Source organism: Emydura macquarii, unplaced genomic scaffold (genome assembly GCF_026122565.2).
Source record: "Emydura macquarii macquarii isolate MOO-44397 ecotype Brisbane River unplaced genomic scaffold, CSIRO-AGI_Emac_v2 contig_2897, whole genome shotgun sequence".
In the NCBI taxonomy this organism is placed as follows: domain Eukaryota; kingdom Metazoa; phylum Chordata; order Testudines; family Chelidae; genus Emydura; species Emydura macquarii.
In genome coordinates, this window is record NW_027133034.1 from 8,929,098 (window position 1) to 8,938,125 (window position 9,028).

The 9,028-nt window shown below is 41.9% G+C and overlaps 1 long non-coding RNA gene across 1 annotated transcript in view; it reads right to left on the reverse strand.

Annotated features, from left to right (window-relative positions):
* The window catches only part of LOC137167063 (uncharacterized), a 125,058-nt gene extending 122,805 nt beyond the window's left edge, over nt 1-2,253 (reverse strand). Inside the window, exon 1 of the long non-coding RNA XR_010923958.1 lies at nt 2,149-2,253. This is a non-coding gene — a long non-coding RNA (uncharacterized lncRNA). The remainder of the gene's footprint in view (nt 1-2,148) is intronic.
* Between the last annotated feature and the right edge of the window lie 6,775 nt (nt 2,254-9,028).

Here is a 9,028-nt window from a genome sequence, read left to right on the forward strand (position 1 = left end):
AGTAGGCTTCATGTGCTGAAGCTCATGAACTTTCAATCAGGAAATCAGGGAGATGGGCAGCAGGGGAGTGAGGAAGTGTACACAAATTCAAATTGCAGCCCCTATCCTTAAGGCTGAGAGCACCACCTAGGAAGAACAGAACTGAATCAACTTTATTCACTTAAGAGTCTTTAAGTGCCTCAGGACATAGTACAAACTTGTATCACATTATCAGACAGGGCCCCTCATGACACCAATGTCTGCAGAGGCTCATGAATATGTAAATACTATATGTATCTTGGAAACATGCTTGACAAGAGAATAGCTAAAATGAACTGATTCTAGTTATAAGCCCATCAGCATGCCATTCTTTATGTTTGAACAGGCAGCCTATTGCTAGGTGACAGATCATTAAGGCTATCTACTCAGTCAGCGGAAATGAAGAAATAATTCGTTCATAATAACCTTCAGATGACCTCTCAGGCAAAAGGGAGGCTTTAAAATGCTCTATCTACTGATACATGTCACGCCTGTGTGGGGGGTGGTTCTGGCCCTGCAGTAATAGCAGGGCTGCTGGTGAAACAGAGTAATAAACACCTACTGACAGGCCTGTAGCATGAAAAGATCTCATCACTTGCCATTAGCAGGCTGATGAATAATTCAGGCCCCTCCATCAGAGGTAGGGATTTAAGTCTGTGCAGTGTTATACAGACTTATAGACAGAAAGCAAGCAAGAGGGAGCTGATTGCTAGAATTAAACAGGGGCTAGCTTAGCTCACGTATTAGACCACAGGGATGGCTACAGTAAACAAGATGCATGTGAGGTGGTTTGCATCAACAGGCACCACTCCAAGGCACATTAGAGGAAGGTTAATGATAGCAGGTTCACCTCCCTCCCTACTTGCTCCTGTGGTATGGATGCTACTGTTCGCTCCCTCTCCACATGGAGGCATCTCTCATATTTATTTCCTCCCCACACACTGCTCATTACTCACTCCCCCCCCAGCACCACACTGTCCCCACAAAACACCTGTTCATCTCCTACTCTCTTGAGAGTCTCAGAAGTTGAGGGAATAGCAACCTCCCCCTGAGACAGTGTCCAGCCTGCCAAGACACCTGCCTCTCCCCACCCTGTACGCTGTCTCTGTGTGGAACAGCTTTCCTAGGCCCACTCCCTTCCAACATGAAACACAAAAGGTGTTTTTTGCACCTTTTGCATGCTACTCCAGCTGAAAGAGAAAAAAAATTGGCCTTCCACAGCCCCAGTAGAACTGGAGAATTCCCACACTCCTTTCTTGTGCTGAAGAGAAAAAATGGAAGGGCAGGCCCCTGATTGCTTTAGTTATTTTCTTTTCATGAAGATGACACTGCATCTTCCCATCTGATGTCAAATTCCATGCAGAGTCTGATTCTGACATAATCCATAACTGCAAATCATACAAATAATTTACAGGACTTCTGGATACTTGTTCAAACAAGGTCTATGAAAAATCATGGGTGCTTGTGGAAGGGAAATCAGGATACTAATTTGACAGTCTCCTAATACTAGATTTCTTTAAAATCCAGCATTATAATCAATGTTATAGAAACTGTATGGAATCGCAGGTTACCAAATGAGTCAAAGTTTCATTTACTAAACAAATTTCCATCAGTTCACAGAACTACAAAAATCTTTAAAATCTGGTGTGCAATTACCTTGGACTGTGCAAAGAGATTGATCCTTAGAAGGTGAAAAAAGCTCTCTTAGCCCACCTGAAAACAGTGGTATGTCCATATGTCAGAATTTGCTTCATTTAAGCATCTTATTTACAGATTAAATTAATGACAATAATGAAGAATTTAATGTGATATAGGAAGAAAGTATTTTACGAAATCCTATCATAGACAAGGGGTAGGATTTTCCAAAGTACTTAGGTGACTTAGGATCACATGTTTTATTGACTTTTAATGGGACTTGTACTCCTAAATCACAAACGCACTTCTGAAAAAAGCCAGGCCTTTACTGAACTTATAACCTGAAAATCTTCTTTGTAGGAACATAGCACTTATTACTGTGAATCACAGAACTGACCCAAATAATTCCTGGTAAGTAGTATTAGAGGAAAAGATGTTAAAATATTAATGAAAACCTCAATTACATTCTCAGTGATCAGGCATCAGTTCAATCACCTGCACAGGGCTGTAGAGAACAATCACAATTGTTTGTAGGACTCCCAAACTGCTCCTCTCATCAGGTATTTCCATCAGCTCAAGAACTGGTTATTTCATCTTCTGGGAACAACAAGAGAAAGGAAGGAGATTGTTCCAGTTATGAGGCTTCCTTCAGGAATGCTTTCTTTCCACATTATTGCAGAGAGAGGACTGTGATCAAAACATTGCTGTTAATCATTGTTTGTTTAACAGAACACTTTTCTCATATTTTAATATGGCTGCATTTCTTTAAATCTTGCCTGGGGTATATTATAAGTTCATCTAAATATAAATGACAGGCCTCGGTTCATGTCCATGAGGAGAACCCTACAAGATCCACTCACAGGTTAAACCCCTACTTGTAGAATTTGAACCTCCATTGTTGGCTTCTAGAGATGGGCTGGTGATCTGAATTCCTCCCACTTTTTCACTCTACTGGGGCCAGAGTAGTCCAACATTGGATGTAAAAGCATCCCAGGCAGGAGTGCTGGAACAATTTTTATAGTGGGGGGGGGGGGGGCTGAAAGAAGAAACCATGTATTAGGTTGTTTTTGCTACTTCAAGCCAGCACCTCTAGTTCCAGCACCCCTGATTCCAGGTGGCCCATAAACAGTGCACCTGCCTATAGCCCCCCTCGCTGGCCACGCATGGCTCTGCAGAAGCCTGTTTCAGGTTCACTTATTTTCAGGGCTCCACATACGGCCTTCTCATGACCAACACCACGCTGGGGACTGATTGAACAACAGAAACAATTCAAAGCAATCATCCTAAGTCTCAGAATAAAGCCCAGCACCACACCACAAAATTTCATACTCCACTCTGGCATTTTCACCCAGTCCTGGAGCTCTTCTTCTTCTGAGTCTGCTCTTCACCAAGCAGCTACTCCCAGCCCTTCCGAGCTGCAGCTCAGCCTTCTTCAACTCTCTCTGGCTCACAGAGGTCACAGACCAATACCATCTGCTGTTCTCCCAGCCCTCCCCTGGTTCCTCCAGGTCTCCTACAGGAGCCTCTTGCTCTTTGAAGTCTCTGCCATAGCTTCCTCTAACAGCAACCGTACCTCCCTGGATTGAGAGAGCTCAGTAAGTAATATACCCCATCCCCTTTTCTTGATGCTTTCTCCCTTGTTATAAGGCCCAAGTGCCTCTCCTTAAGTCCAACTGGGAGGAAGGTAGTCAGTCACAGATGCACTGGACCTCACTCCCTCTTAAAGGGCCAGTCACCCTGCAAAATGGCCATCTTCTGCCACCTCCTAAAAACTCTATCAAGGTCTTGGAGGGAGCAAGAAATGGTCCCCCTACTCTGAACAGCAGGAACAGGGAAACACTGTAGCTTCTGCTTCAGCTGACTTTTTTTCTACAGCAGAAAACAACCCATGAACTTTTGGCTGGTAAGAACCCACCATTGAGGTTCCCTTGGAAACACACCATAATTGGTAGGAAGCCCCTATGGGTTTTCTAGCTTACTGACTAAGTAGAGGGCATGTGGCACTCACTGTCCTTGCCTTAGTGGTTATTTGTGAGTAAGCATAGAACCCTAACCTACCCTGAGATGAGGGTAGGTCCAGCATTTTAGCTGAACTGTTTGTGCAGCCTGAAAAGCAAAATAATACATCTTTATCATGTATAATGTCTTTCCCGGAATCTCTCCACCCAGAGTCAAACAGCAAAAGGGAGTGAGAAAAGGAAGTAAAGGCACAAAGGGACAGATTTTCAGCAGCAATGAAATGAGAAAGAATCAGTGAGGCAGAGAGATTCCAGGAGATTCTTCCAAATGGTAGGAGCTGAAGAGGAGTGGGCTCTCACACCCCCAGTGACCAGCTGGGGTGGAAGGAGAGAGGAGGCCAGTGATGTTTTTCCTCTTCCTACACGTGCAAAAACTAATAACCATTACACCCTTACACTGCACATTTACCACCTCACATTTAGGGAATAACAAAAAATTAAGATGTAATTGTATTATCTTGCTATGCTTTGAATGAAGTGGTAAACACCAATACCAAAAGATGATATCAGGGCACTCCAGGAAGCACAAACAAGAGGGACTTGCAAAAGCCAGATGTTTCTACATTTTGACAAAATGCAGTACTTAAACCATCATTAACCACATATGCACATTCTTTAGTCTATTGTAGGTGTGTTTGTGTGTATATGGCATATACATATATTACATAATTTTCTTCTTGTGTAAATAAACTAGTAAAATTATATCTGAGATGCTTCCATTCCAGATAATAGAACTCAGAAGGTTTTACTCTCTATACCCACTGTACAACTAAGACATGACAGTTCAGTGAAGGAAAAGGTATGTTTACCTCAGGAAAGAGTGTCTTTATGACACCGATATGCTCTGATGAATCCACTAATGTGAAATTTCTGACCCAATAGGCAGTGATTGCACAGCGCTGAGACTCCTCTCATTATTCATGAAATATGTGCTGTACAGTGTCAGCTTTCTCCCTGCAGACTTGCTGCCAAGCAATTACTCATTTCCATCACTTAGGTTTTTTTTTTTCCCTTTTCCCTTTATTTTATTATTTTTGGTGGGTGTCTATAGATTCAGCACACTTCAAAAAGCAAAAGCACAGTCCTGGAATGAAGATGATGCTTGTCTTGTTTGATTTTAAATAGAAAAGCACTTCCAAGTCCTTAAAAGTTGATGTTGTTTTAAACTTTATAAGAAGCAATAGGGGAAACAGATATCTGCAGAAATAAATGGAGAGCAATCAAGAGCATTTTCACTGTTATACATATTTGCTCCTGGAGAGATGGTGTGAGGACTATCTTCTATGACCTGATTTGTTCATCTGACTCTCCCTGGGAACATCAGTAATAGGTACAGTGAATTGAAAAAGATTTTTTCCAGTAGTACACCCACTTATGCTGGCCTTGAAATAAACATAAGGGATGGGCAATCTGAGTTTTCTAATTTGAACCCACTCAGATATTGCAAGTTCAAAAGTCCAACTCCAACATTATTGGATTTGTATGATGCTTAAGGGGAAAGAGGAAAAAGTGAGAGGAAAAAAAGGCAACTCATATGTTATATAGGATACCCCTTTATGTCAATCTAGTTTTTTGGTGGGCTCTTCTATCCCTTATACATAACATATGCCTCCCTCTATCTTGAAATATACATGGATTAAAATCCCAATGAATCTCATAAGGAAACTACTTTTGAAAAAATTCCCAAAGTCTCAGTCTATGCAAGGCAAACCACTATATATAATCACAGTATTAAAACACAATTTAAATGTGGTTATAGCTAATCAGTGGCGAAAGATGTTAAACATCTGTTCTAGCCTGGGTTTAAGGTTTTCAAAAGTGATTTGAGATGGCTCCATTTTTGGGTGTCCATCTTGACACAACTTAAAGGGGTCAGATTTTCAGAAAGGCTCAGTAGCCACCCTGTGAAAATCAACCCTCTTTAGAGATGCCTCAAGTTGCTTATAGGGAAGAAATGCTGAGCCTTCCGTAAACAGTACTGCTGCCCAGTGTGGAAGAAGAGGACTACTTAACCCAATCAGAAATATTTTGTTCCAGTGAGAGGGAAGGCAAGTGCCCCTGCAGTTGCAATCTGGGACTGAAAGAGAGACTGACCAATGCAATAGCCTCAAATGTTTCAGACTGGTCAGAATCCATGCATTCAGATGCTTATGAGAGATGAATCTTAAGAGATCCTCCACTGCTATTTACTTCTTTCAGATTCACAGCAACTCAAGCTCCCACACCTCTCTCTCTTGGTCCCAGTTTAGCCATGAATTCTTTTCGCTCTCGACCTCAAGACAGAGGTAGAAAGACAAGAATAGAAAAAGAAAAAGAATGTAACTACACAACTCTTTTCCTGTTTCTCTCTCAAGGGGTGTTTCCCCCTCCCCCCATGAAATGGAACCTTCATTGGAGGTTGTGGTTTTCCAGTAGGTCACCTAATCACAGTTTCAGGTCCCTTTGGTAACCTGGCAACTCCTATAACCACTATAGGTTTTTGAGTGGTCTGAAGGGTACTCATTACAATACACAAAAACTTCACTTGTATATTTGACAGCAGGTATCTAGCTGACATACCAGGGATTAAACAGATTTACATCTTCTGGGTCTCAGGCAAAGAGGTACACACAGAATACACTGGTCAGTGGAATACATATACACAAAATAAAACAAACCATGTCTTCCAACTATAGAACTTCATGGCTGTTACTTGCCATGTGCACTTGAAACTGTAGAGCAGCAGAAGAGATAGAACCCAGATACTCCTGCTCCCAGCACAGGCCCCTTTACTAAGCTATTATCTCCATTATTAGTAAATATTAGCAGTGGCATGGAGCAGAGGAGTTCTGATTCCAGCTAATAAAGGGTATTGGTATACCCAACAAAAATCATGCCTCTCTTCTGTTTATGCATTTATTTTGCTCACTCTTGCCTTTGCTCCACTATGATTCTGTAATTTTGCCCCACGTCACTGAAGTAACTATAGAATCACTGTGATCTCAAGCACTTGATTATGTTGCTTACATGTTATTGCATTTTAATCTTTAAATTAATGAATCTGTGAAGGAAACTTAAGACCCAGTTTTACTGAGGAAAATGCTGCCCAGGATAGACAAGATCCATCATTTGACAGACTAGGGATATATCTAAGCCAGAGCAATAGCAAAGTGCCCTGAGTGCTGTGTTCCATAGCAATTAGATGAATACCCAGGATCAACAACCCTTAGCTGGTGGACATTCTAATCCCATATCCAGTCCAGGTGAGGTTGAGATTGTACACAGAACACATCTGAATGGAAGATGGTAATACAGTCTGAATATAATGCAGAATTGCTTAATGTTCCTTCAAGTAGATCAGTTATTTTTCAGGTAGGTTGATGCCTGTTTCTTTGCCTTATTGTCATCTCCACATGAGAAAAAGAAATATTCCTTAGAAGACAGACTATTTGTCTGACAGCCAAAGATCTTTAAAAACTCTGAAGTCTATTCTTATCTCAAGACATTAGAGATTTACACATGTAACTCCCATTATTCTTAATGGGAGCGACACATATCTCTAACATCCAGTCACATGAGAACAGACCTCTGTATCTTTAGAATCACTGATTTATTTCACAACTGACTTGCAAGTCTCTTTACTGACACTGTAGATTTATTGTAATACCACATAGTACAAATTAACATTGCTCCAAATGTATATCATGTTGATAGAATCTTTTAATCTATTTTCAGCATAATAATATCACTGAAGCACTGGATGCACAGGTAGTGAGGGCAAAAATATAAGGAAAATAATGGCGATGGTTAAAGTCCAAGTTTTAAAAGAAACTAGCCAACTCACATACTGCCTGTGTTTGGTTCCAATCCTGAGAAAGCCATAATGAGAAAATAGTACAGTATTTGTTATAAAGGCTGAGTCTTTACAATCTTCTCTCGAGCAAGACAAAACCCACCCACTTCTGTTCACCTGGATTTCAGCCATTTTTCTTCAAGATTCACATTTATGAGAAGTCTAAAATTCAGAACAAAATTGAAACCAGTGCGTATGGGCAAGTTTAATCTGTTTCATACTGATTCCCTCCTCCTCATCCCTCAACCTAACACAGCTTTCTTTATGTCATCTCTTGGGGACTTGATAGTTGATTAGCTATGCTCCTCCTGACATCTTCATAAGACAGCTGGTGCCTTGCCCTTCAGGGATTTTTCCAGGGGAAGCTGGCTGACTATGACTTTAATTTTTGTCTTTGAAAGGTCCAATAGAGGTAAATCTGTTTCCCGAACAAAGCCTCTTGAGTCTCATTGCTGCCTGCATGCTGTTCTGTGGCCTAAAACACCTCAAGTACATTGCATGCAGGGGCTAAAGTAAGCAGTAAGTACAGCTCCCCAACTTCTCAGTGGCTTAGGGGAGCAGCAGTACCCCACATCTCCCCCTTCTCCTTGGCCGATGAGGTGGGCGCTCCCCCTACTGCTCCCCTTCGATCTAGTTGATTACAAGGGAACTAAGGGGGAAATCTGTTGTTCAGTCCATTCTGGTCATCTCAGAACCCAGAAATGCAGTCAACAACTGTGTATAAGCACCAACAAAACCTGATGGAGGTTTCTGCACTGACCTTTGCCACCCAACAACTCCTCTGCCCCACAGTTGGCAGATGGGCACAAGAGGTCAGGTAACTTCCCTTATAAGAGGATCAGGCAACTGCTTGTTCCTCAAAGTCATCAAGAAAGGGGTTGCAGGTCACAGGTCCTTCACATAAAGACTGGGTGGAGGAGACAGGTCTTTTGTTGGGTCACTGGTTTCCCTGCTAGCCAAAATCCTGTAAAATGTTAATTTCCTTAAGCTTTCAGCTTTAAAAGATTGCCCGACATTGTGAAACCAGGCGACACTTGCATGGTGGCACAGTCACTGTTATTCACATGATTTCATGTGATGTGGAAGTTTTATAAATGGCCATTCTTCTCCCCTCCCTCAGCCCACAGTTACACCAGTGAAAGCCACAGGACCTTGAGGGATCAGAAGTTCACTGAGGAGCAGAAGCAGTAGATCCAAGATCCCCCACTGCTGAGGATTCTGAAGACAGTCAGTGATACCAAAAATATAGATGTTAATTGCTGGTGAACATCATGGCCTGGGCAAATGTGATCATTGATTCAGCTCATCCCTGCAACAGCCTCCATATATGGGGTTTCCATGGAGAGCACAACAAAATTTAAAGCTGCCTCCCACTGGGGTGATCTCAGAGAAATGCTGCCTATCCTCCACTGGGGATCAGCCCTCTAGCACATGAGGTGTTTCAGAAATACAAAGGATAAAATTTGCATCATCCACTTGAGCAAAGGTGAATTTGGTGCCATGTATTTGTATGATTTAAAAGAGT